The 8642-nt window shown below is 35.1% G+C and overlaps 1 long non-coding RNA gene across 2 annotated transcripts in view; it reads left to right on the forward strand.

Annotated features, from left to right (window-relative positions):
• Positions 1-6905, forward strand: part of LOC111546709 — a 31503-nt gene extending 24598 nt beyond the window's left edge. The window contains exons 4-5 of one of the 2 annotated variants that reach the window (XR_002732883.1): positions 4751-4851; positions 6455-6905. This is a non-coding gene — a long non-coding RNA (uncharacterized LOC111546709). Of the gene's footprint in view, positions 1-4750; positions 4852-6454 lie in introns of those variants that run through there. The other variant, XR_002732884.1, reaches the window with a different exon arrangement.
• Positions 6906-8642: the final 1737 nt, after the last annotated feature.

Consider the following 8642-nt stretch of genomic DNA (forward strand, 5'->3'; position numbering starts at 1 on the left):
GAGGGAGACTTAAATGCAAAAAGGTAGTTCTTAGCATTTCCAGTAGCTATAGAAGGGTTGTTTCATTACTGAAAGCAGAGAATTAGAAATGTGTGGAGCAAATCAAAGTGCTGATATCAAAAGGCAAATCATCACCACCTTATATAAAAAATTTCCTTTATTCACAATTACTTCTTTACATTGTCTAATTTTCCTTTATTTTTTATCTGCCATAAAATATTGATATCTCTTACTTGTTTATTTTGTCTCCCTACACTACATTATAATCTCCGAAAGAACAAAGAATATTTTTTACTTGTTAAAAGCTGCTAAATATAGCAAATAAAATGTATTTCCCACACAGTATACAATAAATAACTATTAGTACTGACTGTGACTAACAGAAACACTTATACTAGACTATAACAATTTCTCTGATAATATTATGCTAAGTGAGCAATAAAGCGGTTAGGAAGAACACTGCTCAGAGGGATCTGGTGTCTTAGTCTGCTTAGACTTTCATGGAAAACTCCAAAGATCTGGTGGTTTAAATACTAGAAATGTATTTCTCACAGTTCTGGGGCTGGAAAGTCCAAAGTCAAAGTAACAGTTGATGAAATTTCTGCTGAGGGCTTTCTTCATGGTTTGTAGACAGCTGCCTTCTTACTGTGTCCTCACATGGTGGAAAGAATAAGATCACTATTTCCTCTTTTTCATCTTACAAGGACATCAGCCCTATCATATTAAGGACCCACCCTTACAACTGCATTTTACTTTTATTGCCTCCTGCTTATATTTCAACATACAAATTTGGAGGAATAACAAACATTAAGTTCATAAAAGTTGGGTTAATGTATAAAACTTCCTGAAAGAAGATTATAAAAATAAGCTTTCTGAATGAAGTAACTTTTTTGCAGCCGTTTGCTGGTAAATGTTTAATAACTGTCACTTGGGGACAATGAATGTTGGTTGATAATTTACACTTATGAGTAAAATAAAGTAAAACAATAAAAATGTATGCCAGGCGCAGTAGCTCATGCCTGTAATCCCAGCACTTTGAGAGGCAGAGGTGAGTGGATCACCTGAGGTCAGGAGTTCGAGACCAGCCTGACCAACATGGTGAAACCCCATCTCTACTAAAAATACAGAATTGGCCAGTTGTGGTGGTGCATGCCTGTAATCACAGCCACTGGGGAGGTTGAGGCAGCAGAATTGCTTGAACCCAGGAGGCAGAGATTGCAGTGAGCCCAGATCATGCCATTGCACTCCAGCCTGGGCAACAAGAGTGAAACTCCATCTCAGAAAAAAGAAAGAAAAAAAAAAAAAAGTATGTCAAAAATGCACTTGCTTATTAATGATGTGAGCAACTGCTTTGTTGAACCAGATATTTGTTTTGGGAGACTGGAAGACTATTTCCTCAATATTTTTGTATGTATTGGCAGTTGTAAAGACTACAAACACACTTTCTATTTAAGTTTAATCTGCTTTGTAAACATTCACTTCATACTTTCCTAAATCTAGACAGTCAAGAAACTGAATTAATCCAACCCTGCTTTGATATTTGCTGATTTCCGTGGTAAAAATAATCTCACTATGATCAATTTCAAACTACCAAATAGATGACATTGATTTTGAAGGTAGAAAGAGTACAGCAGTACAACACAGCATATTATTTTCAACATGTGTATGTAATAAACAAATAATAGTAAAATGAGGAAAATCATCACCAAGTCATTCATTTTAAGTATACGTTTTGTTTTAAAGTAATGTTTGCTTATAAGTTATCTAATTTAATACTTAGGCTTTTTTAAAAACTGGGTTGCACAACCCCATCAAAAAGTGGGTGAAGGGTATGAACAGACACTTCCCAAAAGAAGACATTTATGTAACCAACAAACATATGAAAAAAAGTTAATCATCACTGGTCATTAGAGAAATGCAAATCAAAACCACAATGAAATACCATCTCGCTCCAGTTAGAATGGTGATCATCAAAGAGTCTGGAAACACCAGATGCTGGAGAGGATGCAGAGAAATAGTAATGCTTTTACACTCTGGGTGGGAGTGTAAATTAGTTCAACCATTGTGGAAGATAGTTTGGTGATTCCTAAAGGATCTAGAACCAGAAATACCATTTGACACAACAATCCCATCACTGGGTATATACCCAAAGGATTACAAATTATTCTACTATGAAGACACATGAAATACATGTTTATTGCAGCACTATTTACAATTGCAAAGACTTGGAACCAACCCAAATGCTTATCAATGATAGACTGGATAAAGAAAATGTGGCACATACACATCATGGAATACAATGCAGCCATATAAAAAGTATGAGTTCATGTCCTTTGCAGGGACATGGATGAAACTAGAAACCATCATCCTCAGCAAACCAACACAGGAACAGAAAACCAAACATCGCATGTTCTTGCTGATAAGTGGGGGTTGAACAGTGAGAACACATGGACACAGGGAGGGGGACATCACACACCAGGGCCTGTCAGGGGATTGGGGGAAAAGGGGAGGCCTAACATTAGGACAAATACCTAATGAAAGTGAGGCTTAAAACCTAGATGATGGGTTGATAGGTGCAGCAAACCACCATGGCACATATATACCTATGTAACAAATCTGCACATTCAACGTATGTATTCCAGAACTTAAAGTAAAATTAAATAAAATATAAAAAATAAAAAACTATGTTGCAAAATTACTGAACATTGAACAGTTCGTTCTCATGGACTTGGCTCCAGCACAACACTGCTTTTTCATGAATAAGGTAACCTGGTGGGGATACTAACAGTAGGTAAGGTGAAAAATGGCAAGAAATGCATTTTCATGGATGCATCATGCATGGATATGAAAATTCTTCAAGACGTAACATGGAATATTTGATGTACTTAAAGCAGTTCTGTATGTATAGAGTCACTTTTTTGCAGAACATGATAAACAGGAAGTGGGCAATCATTAAGGGCCTCATATGCAATATTAAGAAGTATAGTCTTGGCTAATTTATATTGTGGTAAGAAACAATCCTCAAAATAGCAGGATATTTCCCTATAGCCTCTGTGGTATTGGGCCTCAGCATTCACCACAATGAAAGAGGACATCTTAGAGAACTGTACCCCTGCTGTTAGATGGAGTCTGACAAAGTCTAGACACATAACTGTTTTATGAGTAAATTGTCAATGCCAATCACATGATATAAAATTAATGTGATGGGTGCCAAAGGAGAGGCAGAATATGTGTGTTAGTGAGATCTAATAGTGTCTGCCATAACACTTAATAATTTCTGGAGAATTTTACCATGGGCTTGATATTTGAATATTCAATTTAAACTACTTATTTATGAAGCAGTTATAGGAATAATTAGGAACTTTACGGAAACTATGTTTTAATTAACTTTCTAAGTGGTGAAAGAGTGAATTATTCATAAATTACTTCTGGAAACAGGACTCTGCTAAAATGCATATAAGTGAACTTGAAGCAGCATCTCAATTTGTGCAATATGATAAAGAAAAAATCTATTGGATCCAGAAAAAAATATACCATCACTTTTATTTATGGCTAATCCAGAACTTCAGGAAACTGACTAATGTTTGTGCACATAATGTTTTTATTATGGATCTATCTGGGGCATGTGGAACATACAGTCCCCTCAAAAATGGTCAGTTTCACTCATGCCCAACCCTGCATATATTTTAGGGTAACTTTCCTGGTCCAGTTAAGTTAGACCTAGACATTTTCACCTGACAAATCTGAGTAAACTTCTGTGGAAAAAAACTGACCATTTCCCTAGAATGAATCTCTGGGTAAGGAAGATGCATATAGTCCTATAATTTACTGTACTTATTTTAACACCTTGTCTTAAAGACACATCACAGGTTTATAACTGGACATTTTTTCCTTCCTGAGCCACTTGCTATATAGCTTACTCTTCTCTAGTTTTAAGGAGGCTTCCCCTTACAGACTAGGTCAACAGATTCCCTTCCACTGGCTCGTGGATGGGTTTGGCTACTGAGAATCAGTAAAACAAGATCAAAATTATAGGGAGTAAGGAGTAGGTAAAGGTGAAGTATTTATTTCCCTACTGATTCCCTTCCAAGCTTCCACATGTTGGTCACATTTCTCTACCAAGTGGTAGTTATTGTGGGGTTCATTTAACTTCACCTTCCTCTTACCATAGACACAAAAGTTCCCTGCTTTCATTCACCTTCGGGTATTGCAAACATTTAACCATTATAAACGTTCCTCAAAGATAATTTTTCCTTCCGGGACAATGACTGTTATACCTTCTTGAGCTTGCAAGGGCAAATATGACCCTGCCTAACACAGTATCCCCGCTGTACAGCTTGGAATGTGCTCCTACTCAATGGGATAGTTACACAATGAAATGAATGAGTGACCGCACTTATAAAATGCACATTGCAGTATGAGCTATGTCTTCCTGATGGTGGCCTTTTAATGTCAAATGAGATAATATATGTAAAAATGTTTTATAAATTTTTAAATGTGATAAATATTATTTTGTGTGAATGATAAATGTAGCTATGGGTTCTATTGACTAAAAAATAAGTACTGCTCCTTCATGAATCAAACCATTATTCCTGATGGTGTTTAATTATTATCGAACATACTTTTCTTCACAGGAGCTGTCATTTAAATGTGCTTGCCAACGAGCTTGTTTATCAAAACATTCCAGACCCTTTCAAATTCTCATTTACTTTGCTTCTTGTTTACCACACCCATAAATTTGTATTACCAGCATATTTAACTATCAGGCTATTTTGGAGATTGGAAAAAGAAGACCTGATTCATCATATGCAATACCTCACACATCTGTCATTTCTATTCTACTGCAATTTGGTGAGTTCAGCCTCTTTTTACTTCATGTTTGAATAATTGCAATAGATTTTATACTGTTCTTACTGCTAAACTTGCTACCCCTATTACCATATAGACACTCATATTCATCTTGCATAATACCACCAGATTATTCTTTTTCCATCTATTTTCCTGGATATATGTCCTCCATTTTCCTGTCTTTTTTTCTGTACTTCATTCTACCCATCTTAGTGAATAAACGTCTCTTCAACTCTCTCAGGCTATATATACATCAATTTTTCAAAATCCAAGTAAAACTTCATCTCCTTGAGAGTATCTTAGAGAGCCTGTAATATCTACATTTTTTTTTACCATTTGTTAGGAATATATTTCAGCCCCAGTTACGTGATTATTATATATTATAGTATATTGATGTTTGCAAACTCCTTGAAACATCATACACACCCCAGACTGCTATATTCATTTCAACAACAAAACAGTTTCTTTTCAATTTTGTAATAAATATATTAAGAGCCTGTTCTCCTCCAGGCCAATTTTCTCCCCCTATATTTAAAGTGCTCTGATGGAGGTAACTTATTAATAATTTGAGACAAAAACAGCTTTTCGAATATGCATTTCTTTTGTGCACACCAAGCTGGTGTATGCCTACAGGCACTATTTCTATTAAGTGAACAGCTGGATATTGTGTAGTGGATTGACCAGGTGTTTGAGTGAACACATGAGTCACCATACAGAAGCAACTTAAAAGAATGAATCACAATGATAGTCATCTCATTCTGGGAAAAGGAAAATAAATAAATAAAAATATTTCATATCTATCAGACAGCCACAAAGCACAGTTCCTATCAACCAAAACAAATTCAAATAAAAATGGCCCTATCATACACATTTTATTTGATTTACATCTAGCACTGAAGATACACTTTATGAATTTTTCCTTTATTCTTATAGTCATAAAATAAATGGAGGTGAATCATATAACTTTTGAACATCTAAATAGCCAGAGATAAGCTCTGCATATTAAATATCTTTTAATATTAAATCTACCAAAAAACATAGCAAGGGGTTATATTTATGTTGCAACTGAGAAAACCTATTTAACACTCTTTCAAATTATCTAAACAGAAATTTTAAGTACTTGACTAAAATTCAAAATAAATTCTGAATTTTACATGATTTTATGTAGCTCTACCATTCATGCTGTTGAACTTCTGAGCTATTAATATTTACAAATAACCCATGTTCTTTCAAATGATTTCAATGCTTACAGAAACACATATCAAAGTACATAGAATGAAATAAAACTGTGGCAATACAGAAAAATAAAAACTATCATATGACAACACGATGAAGCCAGAGTCAACATGAACACATTAAATGAAATCCTAACATTTTCTTTTCAACTTTGTGCCTGTGTCTTACTATGCTAATGTAGGTAATAAGCAGTATTTATAGATGGAAGAAATATGAAAAGAAGCTTGATTATTATTTGTGCAATTTCTAGAGTCCACTAACACTTACCAACTCTTAACGCTTAGATATCCAAACACTGCTTCCTTCCAAGAAGGAATAATACAAAAAATGTAAGGCAGCATACTCTAATGTTTGTTTTTTTTTTTTAAAGACGGAGTCTCACTCCGTCGCCCAGGCTGTAGTGCAGTGGCGCCAGATCTTGGCTCACTGCAAGCTCCATCTCCCGGGTTCACGCCATTCTCCTGCCTCAGCCTCCCGAGTAGCTGGGACTACAGGCGCCCGCCACCATGTGTGGCTAATTTTTTTGTATTTTTAGTAAAGACTGGGTTTCCTCGTGTTAGCCAGTATGGTCTCGATCTCCTGACCTCGTGATCCGCAGGTCTTGGCCTCCCAAAGTGCTGGGATTTTGGGCATGAGCCACCGTGCCTGGCCAGCATACTCTCTCATTCATAGATTTTGAATTTAGGTCTACATGAATAATAATATATTTACTGTGATGTCACTATTAACTTTATTTTTCTTTTCTATGAAATAGGAGCCAAAATAATGTTTATTTCATATCTTATGAAATTAAAATAAAATATAACTAATAAGGGGCTTAACAATGAGTGTCATTTTGTAATTACTTTGTACCATTATTAATTGCCGAGATAGAATATGGTATCGCTAGTCATCCGCATCTATTGCCCAACTTCATTTTGATTCCTTCTTACTAGTTTGCAGAGATAGGCCTAAATTTTTGATCCACTGCTCAACTCCTATCTCTAAACCATTGGTTCTCAAATAGAGGTGATTTTGACACCTAGGGAACATTTGACAACATATGGAGATATTGTTGATTACACAGGGCAATGCTTCATAAGCACAGAATTATCTGGCCCCAAATGTCAACAGTGTCAAATTTGAGAAACTCTGCACGAGGCTTTTCTATCTAGTTACCCACCTCTCTGCTTTGCCCTGCCTCCAATTTTATGAATATCAAACTCCTGATTTCTCACTGCATTACTCGCACTTATAGATATTCTAAATTGATTTGTATATATCTTCCTAGTTTGACCCATTGCTTTTAACTGAATTTTACTGGGCTTTTATAAAGGCCGTGTCCATGGAGTTCAGTCATTATCTTCACCAAATTTTTATTTGCTTCAGTCTGGGGAGGAACTCTATATTAAAAAATAAAAACAAAACCCAAAAACTAATTTATGAAAGATATTTTATAACCTAATTACTTAAACTTTTTTTTCTTCTTTCTTATATGAGCTTTTAAATTCAATGAGTAACGTGTGGTTTTCAGGCTGGGTCAGGAAGTTTGCTTGGACGGGGAAATTTTGTCTGCTGAGACACTAGGGAGCAAATGCCCATATGGGTGCAGGCTGATCACTGACTTTCTAGGGTTCCCTGACAATAAGTTAGTTGTAGTTGAGGTCGCCATCATCAGAACTTAATTGGCCCCTGGTACGGGTGAATCTCTGCACCACAGAGACTATTCAGTTATAGAACTCACTTCTGTGCATAGGCAACCTTTTTGTTTTTTTCAATTTCTTGGCAGCAAAGTTGAGAAAGTGAACACACAAACAGCCCATTTCTTAGCTTAACAATATCTGTACCAATTTCTTTCCCTCATCAACATACATTTTCCATATTTTGTTAGTATTAGCCTCTGACACTCATCCACACAAGAAAGTCTACAAAGCCTAAACTAACTTTTAAACATTATTTAAGGTAATAACTTTGTCTTCCACCAGAAACCTGGAGACATTTTTAAAAGGATTTAAAGAGCTATATACTCTAGGGACAGAGAAAAAAATTAGTGCTGACCAGTCTGGGCCTACTTGACTAAAACAAGATAGATTAAATTAATAAAAGCAAGATGTTCTGCATTTATAAAGATGTTAACTCTTTTTAATGTGTATGACTCATTAATGAGTTTATAATTAGATTTTGAAGGATTTCATTCTGGATCTTTCAGATTGTGAGTATTTTTCTGGTAAATTAGGAAGCATGATTTTTCAATGTAAAAGCTCACTGGAAATCCCTGCAACAATTAATAAATATTAAAAATTTGCAGAATTGTTTACTCATTCAATAAATAATGACTCCACATTTAGAAATGCTAGAGATAAAGCATTTCTAAAGGCAAATTCTACTGTTCCTGGTTTTACATTCTAGATTTTAAGACAAAGATGGCTTCCTTGAAAGTTTAGCTATGTGAAAGAAATTTCTTAGTGATATAATTTTTTCTTACTCTGACTCTGTGAGACTTTTGTTTATATTTTATGACACTATTACCACATGGTACATTATAGAAATATATTTGAGAAATCATTTTTAGCTTTTAG

The sequence above is a fragment of the Piliocolobus tephrosceles genome, chromosome 4 (genome assembly GCF_002776525.5).
Source record: "Piliocolobus tephrosceles isolate RC106 chromosome 4, ASM277652v3, whole genome shotgun sequence".
Taxonomy (NCBI): Eukaryota; Metazoa; Chordata; class Mammalia; order Primates; family Cercopithecidae; genus Piliocolobus; species Piliocolobus tephrosceles.